Below are 10,508 nucleotides of genomic sequence, written 5' to 3'. Positions count from 1 at the left end.
TACAAAGTTACTATAAAACAAACAGTCCAAACAACAATTTTTGATAGGAGCTCAATTCTATTGACAGAACGTTGATAGGACTCGATCGAGCAAAGTTCCACTGCTCGATTGATCGAATATGACCATAACAATTCAACAACCAAACTACATATTTTTGAAATTTCTCGATTCTATCGAAAGGGTGCTTATTCAATCGAATGTGCTATTTTTTCTCATTTTATAGTCATTGTAGATAGGTTTTTTTTAAATAAAATGGTATTTACATAAGCTCAACATGTCAACGGTACCTTTTTCTTCTCATGTAAAGTTTACATAGGCCCATGATGATATATTTCTTAAATCTATGCTATTCATCAATTTTTCCGGATCATTCTAATACATGATTCAAAAAACAAAGTATATCCAAAGTTCAAGTGAACTACACCACAAGAAATAATGGGAATTGACAGTATTGTTGAAAACTTCCTACGGCCGTTGTGTTTAACCTTCATCTAGGTATGAACCAACAGCTTAGATGGCCAATATCCCTAATGGTTGGCCGTTGGAACATTTCAACAGTGGTGTGCTCAATCCCTACTACTTTATGTAGTGCGGTCTACTTGGGCTTTGGATTTATATTATTTTTGGGTTAATGTTCTATAATTATTTGAAAAAATTGATGGACAGCATGGATCTAACACAAAGATCATAATGCCTCAACAAAGTTTCACACGTTAAAAGTTGTGTTGCCTAACACGGAATATCTTGTGCTTTCCACTTTGCTATCCTTGAGTAGTAATAAATCTTCGAAAGAGTTTGGATAGCATATAGACATCATGGTAAGCTCTAAGAAGGTTACAATTACGAGCATTGTTGTTCCCACTGTCTCCTTGGTATGGCCCACTTAAGTTTTGGATATGCATAATTTTTAGATAGGAGTTGTGCACTTATATATATATGGACTGCGTGGATTTGCCACGGACTTCCCTGCAACCCCACAGCCACGTGCAAGCCGGTGATAAATCCACTCTGTCCAACTGTTTTGAATGACGAAAATTAGCCCAATCTAAAACTCAGGTGGGCTACACCAAATGAAAGAGTGAGAGCAGTTCTGGAGCTGACCAAGATGTTCATATGCCATCGAAAACCATTCACTGGGTTTTTAAGACTCAGATAAACTGTAGGCACAAATATCATCCTGATACAAAACTTCTGTTACCCCAGCCGTTCAATCCACAATGTCTCGTGTGATATGGCGCACATGAGTTTTTTTATCTTTCTAATTTTTATAATACTAACCTATTGTTTTCTTTCAAAACAGATGGACGGAGTGGATTTGTCAAGGACATCTATCTGGGCCCCACGCAGCCCCGGGCACAATAATATCTCTGTGCCTGGTGTCACAGGCAAACCGCTGCCCTTTAGTGTACCGGCACAGCGGTCGGGTAGTTATTACCACGTGAAATGTCTGTTCTGCCCTATGACTTTCCACTTGGAACAGGCATTTCACCCAAGTTTCTGAAATTTGCTGAGGTCATAATCGTCATTTAACTTTAACAATGACAGCTGCTCCGTAACGAGGATCCGCCCATCCGTCGTTTTAACTGCCCCGTTACGGAACACGCGCGATAAGCTAAAATGACAATTATAACCTTGTAACTTAAACCTTAGGGCAATCAATTCATTTTCATTTTCTCATGGTTTTAAAACGAGCAAGTAATTCTATTCCAAAAATCTATCTCAAAGTATTGACTTAAATTTATGGCCCCACCCTAAGGTATATGGTATATCCTCATTGCCCATTTGTTTTATTAGAATATTTTAGAGGAGGAGCCAAAAAATAGATAGGTCCAACATTCAAGTGGTCCACATCAAAAGAAACAATGGTCTTAATTCTTCCAACATTAAAAGTTGTTACTTTTATTTGACCTGCATTAGGTTTATTTGTCATAAACCGGTTCATAAGGTCACTAAGATGTGGATACGTTGAAAATACAAATATCAACTTAACAAAGAGTGGGCATTTAGGTAACTTAAGAGTGGCATCTAAGTAATTTTAGGATAGAAGCTGGGTTTTCCCGACTTTTTACATGGAGAAGGACTGGTCGTGGTTTGGAATGCTACAGCTGTCATGGGCAACGTAGAGACAAAAGAAGAGGATGGATTTTTGTCGTTTTCGATGATTCCAAATACGTAGAAAGTGTACAAAAAGAGAAAAACTGAATTCCAGGCCCTTTCTCTGCTTTTTATTTTACCGGTTTTGGAAAAGAGATCCCAAATTCCCATAATGCCCTTTTTGGGATTTCATCACCATGGCATTTTTCTGCTGCAATCCAGACCGTCCAAATCCCTGACCCACTTGTGGTTGGTGCATGGCCGAAATATCTACTGAAAATATGATAGTAGCCATTTTATTTGTCCCTTGGAATCTGGTGACTCTCTATTTTATTTTTAACCATCAATTTGATAGCCATTGATTGGATAGTTAGGATTGCTTTTCCAGTATCAGTGCCCCACAATTTGGATGGTCTGGATGGCCATAGGAAACTCGATTGGTTGATTTGTGTAATTTAGATATTAGCTGTCATCAGTGACGCGTGACGACGGAAGTCACCACCATTTATTTTAAATTGTTAGTAACTAACACAGGAGTCTGCACATGACATTATTGAAATTCTGCTCTTGCCTGTCGAAATCTCTGTCAGTTGACATGTTGTAGACCGCCACTCAAACTCTGCGGTTGGCCAAGGAAACAAAGAAGACTAAGGTGGTCTCGTCGGTAGGACCGCCTTGAGGCTATACTCTCGGATTTGGGCGAGCGTGTGTGGGCGGCTGTAGTTAGACTACGTGGGTCGCTCGCACCCGATGTCATTCCGCTACACGTTTGCCTGGACTCATGCGGTCTAGCCTACTGTCTGGCCAACCATGATCGTTAACCCTGTTTGCTCACATTTGTATGGAACCTGGAACTCCCCACAACCATTGCAGCCCAACGACAAACCACTTGAATTCGGCCCACAGCCTCGTGAGCCGGGCATGGTGGAATGGGACACTGTGTTCTAGCTGTCGGCCTACGCTGGGGTACCGCGCCTCCCCGTAGTGACCGCGAGCGATCCCCTTTCTCCTGGCACTCCTCATGTGCTTGAAGTCGGGGATGAGGAACCCGACGGGATCCTAGACCGCGGGGCCTCGGCCTCACGCATTGGGGGGTCTTGGCCTCGCAACTAGCTTAGGGCGTTGATTAGATGGGGTGTTCCAGATTCCCAAATCTGCTGGATGAATGAACCTAACTAATAACCCGGCTAACACGACCGCATCGCATCGCATTAGTTAGGTTAGCGACTCGGCAGTCGAGGTCGCACTGAGGGAGTGTTGGCATTGGCGATCGTTAGATGGCGTCGCACGAGGGAGTGTTGGGCGAGGGCATACATCATGTCATCCTGCACTCATGCGCATTAACAAAACTAGATAGATGCTGATGAATGATCATTTTTCATTAAATTCTTATTACAATCGATGCTTGTTAAGGCTAATAGCACCCACTGAGTTGATCACTCACTCCCACTCTGGGACGGTGTTTTAAAACACCAACCAGACCCTTTGATAGATGCAGGTGACTCAGGACTGGAGGAGCCTAGCGAGGTGAGCCTGGACAAGGAGCTGGAGCCGTCTTACTTCCAGCTGATGGAGGGTCCGCCGCCAGCATGAGAGGCGGGTTTGGATGGCTGGGTCTCGGGCTCTGTCCCATTCTTTTGGACATCATATTCTTTTGTCAGTTTGGCTGGGCAACGCCATGCGCGGCCCTTTTACATTTATTTTTGGACTTGTATATGTATATGTGAGGCCTCTTCATTTTAGCAGACCTGTGCGTTCATGTTTCATGTTCAGGGAACTTCAGACTGCGCAACTCAAACAGATTAAATGCACGTTTATGATCATCTGTTGATGGCGACTCAAAGTTACTATAAAACAAACAGTCCAAACAACAATTTTTGATAGGAACTCAATTCTATTGACAGAACGTTGATAGGACTCGATCGAGCAAAGTTCCACTGCTCGATTGATCGAATATAACCATAACAATTCAACAACCAAACTACATATTTTTGAAATTTCTCAATTCTATTGAAAGGGTGCTCATTCAATCGAATGTGCTATTTTTTCTCATTTTATAGTCATTGTAGATAGGTTTTTTTAAAATAAAATGGTATTTACATAAGCTCAACATGTCAACGGTACCTTTTTCTTCTCATGTAAAGTTTACATAGGCCCATGATGATATATTTCTTAAATCCATGCTATTCATCAATTTTTCCGGATCATTCTAATACATGATTCAAAAAACAAAGTATATCCAAAGTTCAAGTGAACTACACCACAAGAAATAATGGGAATTGACAGTATTGTTGTAAACTTCCTACGGCCGTTGTGTTTAACCTTCATCTAGGTATGAACCAACAACTTAGATGGCCAATATCCCTAATGGTTGGCCGTAGGAACATTTCAACAGTGGTGTGCTCAATCCCTACTACTTTATGTAGTGCGGTCTACTTGGGCTTTGGATTTATATTATTTTTGGGTTAATGTTCTATAATTATTTAAAAAAATTGATGGACAGCATGGATCTAACACAAAGATCATAATGCCTCAACAAAGTTTCACACGTTAAAAGTTGTGTTGCCTAACACGGAATATCTTGTGCTTTCCACTCTGCTAACCTTGAGTAGTAATAAATCTTCGAAAGAGTTTGGATAGCATATAGACATCATGGTAAGCTCCAAGAAGGTTACAATTATGAGCATTGTTGTTCCCACTGTTCTGTTGGTGTGGTCGCCATTAGTTTTGTATTATGTGCACTTTTTATATATATATATATATATATATATATATATATATATATATATATATATATATATATATATATTTGGGCTTAATTAGTATAGATTAAAGGCCCATCCCAAATGGTGTTCATATGCCATCAAAAACCATTCACTGGGTTATTAAGACTCAGATAAACTGTAGGCACAAATATCATCCTGATACAAAACTTCTGTTACCCCAGCCGTTCAATCCACAATGTCTCGTGTGATATGGCCCACATGAGTTTTTTATCTTTCTAATTTTTATAATACTAACCTATTGTTTTCTTTCAAAACAGATGGACGGAGTGGATTTGTCAAGGACATCTATCTGGGCCCCACGCAGCCCGGGCACAATAATATCTCTGTGCCTGGCGTCACAGGCAAACCGCTACCCTTTAGTGTACCGGCACAGCGGTCGGGTAGTTATTACCACGTGAAATGTCTGTTCTACCCTATGATTTTCCACTTGGAACTGGCATTTCACCCAAGTTTCTGAAATTTGCTGAGGTCATTATCGTCATTTAACTTTAACAATGACAGCTGCTCCGTAACGAGGATCCGCCCATCCGTCGTTTTAACTGCCCCGTTACGGAACACGCGCGATAAGCTAAAATGACAATTATAACCTTGTAACTTAAACCTTAGGGCAATCAATTCATTTTCATTTTCTCATGGTTTTAAAACGAGCGAGTAATTCTATTCCAAAAATCTATCTCAAAGTATTGACTTAAATTTATGGCCCCATCCTAAGGTATATGGTATATCCTCATTGCCCATTTGTTTTATTAGAATATTTTAGAGGAGGAGCCAAAAAAATAGATAGATCCAACATTCAAGTGGTCCACATCAAAAGAAACAATGGTCTTAATTCTTCCAACATTAAAAGTTGTTACTTTTATTTGACCTGCATTAGGTTTATTTGTCATAAACCGGTTCATAAGGTCACTAAGATGTGGATACGTTGAAAATACAAATATCAACTTAACAAAGAGTGGGCATTTAGGTAACTTAAGAGTGGCATCTAAGTAATTTTAGGATAGAAGCTGGGTTTTCCCGACTTTTTACATGGAGAAGGACTGGTCGTGGTTTGGAATGCTACAGCTGTCTGATGACATCAATGATACCATTCTACCAACTTTTATGAAAAATCCAGACATGTTTGTTTTAAGTGTAAATTTGGATAATTATGATAAAAGCATAATAATGAAAAGTTTGGAGTTTGAAAAATCCAGACCTGTCTGTTTTAAGTGTAAATTTGGATAATTATAACAAAAGCATGATAATGAAAGGTTTCGAGTTTGAAAAATTGGCTGCATTTCAGTTCAAACTTCAAAGTAAATTCAAATAGATGAAAGTGAAAACCCAGTAAGCCTCACCATGATGTATGTGTTATAACTACACCATTCATTCATTTTCTTAGATCATTTGATGGGAGGGGCTAAAAAATGAGATGAATCTAAAGCTCAAGCCGACAACATCACAGAAAATGATAGGTTCAATGGTAGGTGGCATTATTCCTATTGCTTTAGTTGTGTGGTCCACTTAAACTATAGATTTGACTCATTTTTAAGCTCATGACATCAAACTTTTTGCAATAATTTGATCGGATGCGTTAAACAAAAACGAATCATCAAGAGCAAGAAGAAGTTACATCATAGCTAATTGATTTTTCTCCTTAAATACATCATTTTTCATATCGTCAAACTTCTTTTCTTTCCTTGATTCACAATTGCACATCCTTCATTCACCATTATCGTGTTCATTTTCAATTTTCACAACATGTAATTGAATCCATCGAACTTTAGCACCTCAAATCTAGTAGAACTCAAACCAACCATTTGAAACATTGTTGCAACAAAACACTAACATTGATCTTGTGCTAAAAAGCTTCTCAACATTTAATTTTGATATCAATTATTGTGGAAAAAAAACTCTTGCACACCATTGATGTAGAACAAGTCAAGCCATAAAAAGATGAGCTAAAAAAAACAGAGAGATTAGAGGAGGAGCCAAAAAATAGATAGGTCCAACATTCAAGTGGTCCACATCAAAAGAAACAATGGTCTTAATTCTTCTAAAATTAAAAGTTGTTACTTTTATTTGGCCTGCATTAGGTTTATTTGTCATAAACCGGTTCATAAGGTCACTAAGATATGGATACGTTGAAAATACAAATATCAACTTAACAGAGAGTGGGCATTTAGGTAACTTAAGAGTGGCATCTAAGTAATTTTGGGATAGAAGCTGGGTTTTCCCGACTTTTTACATGGAGAAGGACTGGTCGTGGTTTGGAATGCTACAGCTGTCATGGGCAACGCAGAGACAAAAGAAGAGGATGGATTCTTGTCGTTTTCGATGATTCCAAATACGTAGAAAGTGTACAAAAAGAGAAAAACTGAATTCCAGGCCCTTTCTCTGCATTTTACTTTTCCGGTTTTGGAAAAGAGATCCCAAATTCCCATAATGCCCTTTTTGGGATTTCATCACCATGGCATTTTTCTGCAGCAATCCAGACCGTCCAAATCCCTGACCCACTTGTGGTTGGTGCATGGCCGAAATATCTACTGAAAATATGATAGTAGCCATTTATTTGTCCCTTGGAATCTGGATGACTCTCTATTTTATTTTTAACCATCAATTTGATAGCCATTGATTGGATGGTTAGGATTGCTTTTCCAGTATCAGTGCCCCATAATTTGGATGGTCTGGATGGCCATAGGAAACTCGATTGGTTGATTTGTGTAATTTAGATATTGGACGATGTGGATAGCTGTCATCAGTGACGCGTGAGGACGGAAGTCACCACCATTTATTTTAAATTGTTAGTAACTAACACAGGAGTCTGCACATGACATTATTGAAATTCTGCTCTGTGCGAAATATTACAGAAAGTGGCACATCCAAACGCAACCGAAGCTGATTCAACCATTGTACTGATTTACTACCATCCAGACTATCCAAACTGTGGGTCCCATGGTGGATGGATCATATCTATAAATATAAACTAATCAAACAATCTAAGCCATCCAATTTCTGCCTATCAAATGAATGGTTAAAAGTAACATAGAGAGTGGTCCAAACTTGAATGGAAAAAATCAGACGGTTAATATTTTTTTCTCAGTATACTTTTAAGTCACGCAGATATTCAGATTGGGTCAGAGATTTGAACGGTCTGGATTTCTGTATGCTTAAGCCATTTATGCGGTTTGCGTCACCATAATTTAAAGTGTTATTAAATGCCGATGAACTGACATTTGAGGCGAGAACGAGGGAGAGAATTATCCAAAAAATAAATAAAAATGAGAAAATTACCAGTGCTTCTCGAGTGACGTCATATCCGTGCATCTAGTTCGTGTACTGTACACTTGACACATATATATATATGATCTGAACCATTCATTTCGAAGAATCTGAAACTGATTGGATAATAAAATAAAATTTATTTGTTTGGATAGTTCAAAACAGCTAATAAGTGAACCATTTATCAACAAATATTAGATTTTACCAACATGCCATGAATTAAGGGTTAGGATTGTAGGGAAAGTACTATTTTCGAAACCAATTCCATTTACGTATAAGGAAAAGGTCAAAATAAAGAGAATGGATGGTTGGGATGTTATCCTTTTTGTAGGCCATGGTATCACGTGTGTGTTCGACGTTGTCAGATTTCCCAAGAGGGGTTCAGTGAAAAGAAAGAGACAACTTTTCAAAATGCATGAGTTATCAGTGGAATTTCTCTCTCACGGGGAGCATTTTGCAGGCCCACTTCTTTCTCAGCGCAGACATTGGATAGGAAGGATGCGGATTGCCTGTGGCACGGCGTGGTCCATGCTCTGTGGGGCCCACCCTCATGTATGTATTTTATCCACGCCGTCCATCCATTTTTTCAGCTTATTTTAGGGTATGAGCCAAAAAATGATTCAAATTCAAAGCTCAAGTAGACCACAGTACAGAAAACAGTGAGATTGAACGGCTACCGTTGAAAATGTCTTGGGTTCACAGAAGTTTTGGATCAAGCTTATATTTGTGTTTTACCTTCATCCGGGTATGTATGACCTTATGAACAGGATGGATGGCAAATAAAACATCACGGTGGGCCCTTGGAATTTTTCAACGGTTGGCATTCAATTTCCACCTTTTTCTTTGGTGTGGTCCGTTTCAGCTTTTAATCCGTATTATTTTTCTTCCGATGCCCTAAAGTTAGCTGGAAAAACGGATGGACGGCGTTGATATAACACACACATCACGGTGGGTCCCACAAGCACGTCGGGCTATGGGAATATCCCCGTGGTGGATCCGCTTCTCATTGGGTATTTACGCGTGGCATACATGCACCACAATCAAAATAGTGCTCCCCACCGTCTAGGGGGGCCCACCATGTTTTATATGTAAATCCACTCCGTCCATCTGGTCAGAACCGTTATTTGAACCCTACATACAAAAGATCACCTGATAAAAAAAAAAAAAACTATTATGGGCCACACCAATGAGAACGATCTAAAACTGCTCCAAAAATCATTATTTGGACCGGCTGTTTTTTATTTTCAGTTCGTCCTGGTGAGTACACCTGATTAACGGGTGTGATGAAAGATACACACCATGGTAGCCCCACAAACAAACCAACGGTTTGGATCCCATTCCCATTGCCCCAGGCCATGGAACAGAGGAAAAACCCTGATGGACGGTGTGGATTTTACATATACAACAAGGTGGACCCCACAACCTTGGCTGTTGCACAAAACAGGTGTTGTGGAGGATTCCGCTGTCCACGTGTCACTTGACAGCCGATCCATGGGAGCTGTGGGGCCCTCCATGAACATTACCTGGCAGGAAATCCAGGTGATCCGCTCGTCAGATTGGCCATACAGCTCTGGCCCACCTCTAATGAGTGGATTTGCATGATTTTCAGGCAGGCGATATTCATGGTGGGGCCCACCAGATGGATGGTTTGGATGCCCAGAACAAAGTGAAAAGAAGGGGCTGCATGCTAGGTTAGCTTATTTATTTATTTGTTTATTTACATACTTTTCCTTTGTTGGCCACCAATCGGACATTAATAATGATCTTCGATATGATATTTTTTAAAAATGTGATCAATCTATGGTGGGTCCCACTATTTAACAGTTTAGATTGGATAACGATATGCCACGTAGACAACAGCTGTGTGCATGTATATGGATGGTCATACTCTGCCAGAGTATTTAAGTTTTTCCTGAAAAATACCAAGCATGGAAGCAGATGGCCAGTGGTCACATTACTCCCATCGAGAACCTGGTGCAATATGATAGTGGGATCTTAGCCGTTGGATTGGAGTGGTTTTAAAGATCCAAACAGTTCATAAGATGGCCCTCACTGTTGATGGGGGATTCCGAAAGAAAAACTATTAAAATGTTAAAAACATCATTATTTTAAATTGGACCATACATTTTCAAAAGAAATGAGTCAAAGAACAAAAGACTACAACGTGAGAGTTTTTAACAATTAGGCTATCCCTCATCCAAGGTATGGGCCATCATATAGACGGTTTGGATCACTGCTACCCCACGGAACTGACCGTTCGTGGCCAGAGAAAAGGGCGTGGAAGAGTCAAACGAGAAAAACAAGCCATTTCATGCTATTTTGTTTCTTCTAGGTGTGTGGAAGAGAAATGCTTTGATACTCTGGCAG

This window comes from Magnolia sinica, chromosome 5, assembly GCF_029962835.1.
Source record: "Magnolia sinica isolate HGM2019 chromosome 5, MsV1, whole genome shotgun sequence".
Lineage (NCBI taxonomy): Eukaryota > Viridiplantae > Streptophyta > Magnoliopsida > Magnoliales > Magnoliaceae > Magnolia > Magnolia sinica.
The sequence above is the reverse complement of the archived record's forward strand: the minus strand, read 5'-3'. Positions refer to the sequence as shown.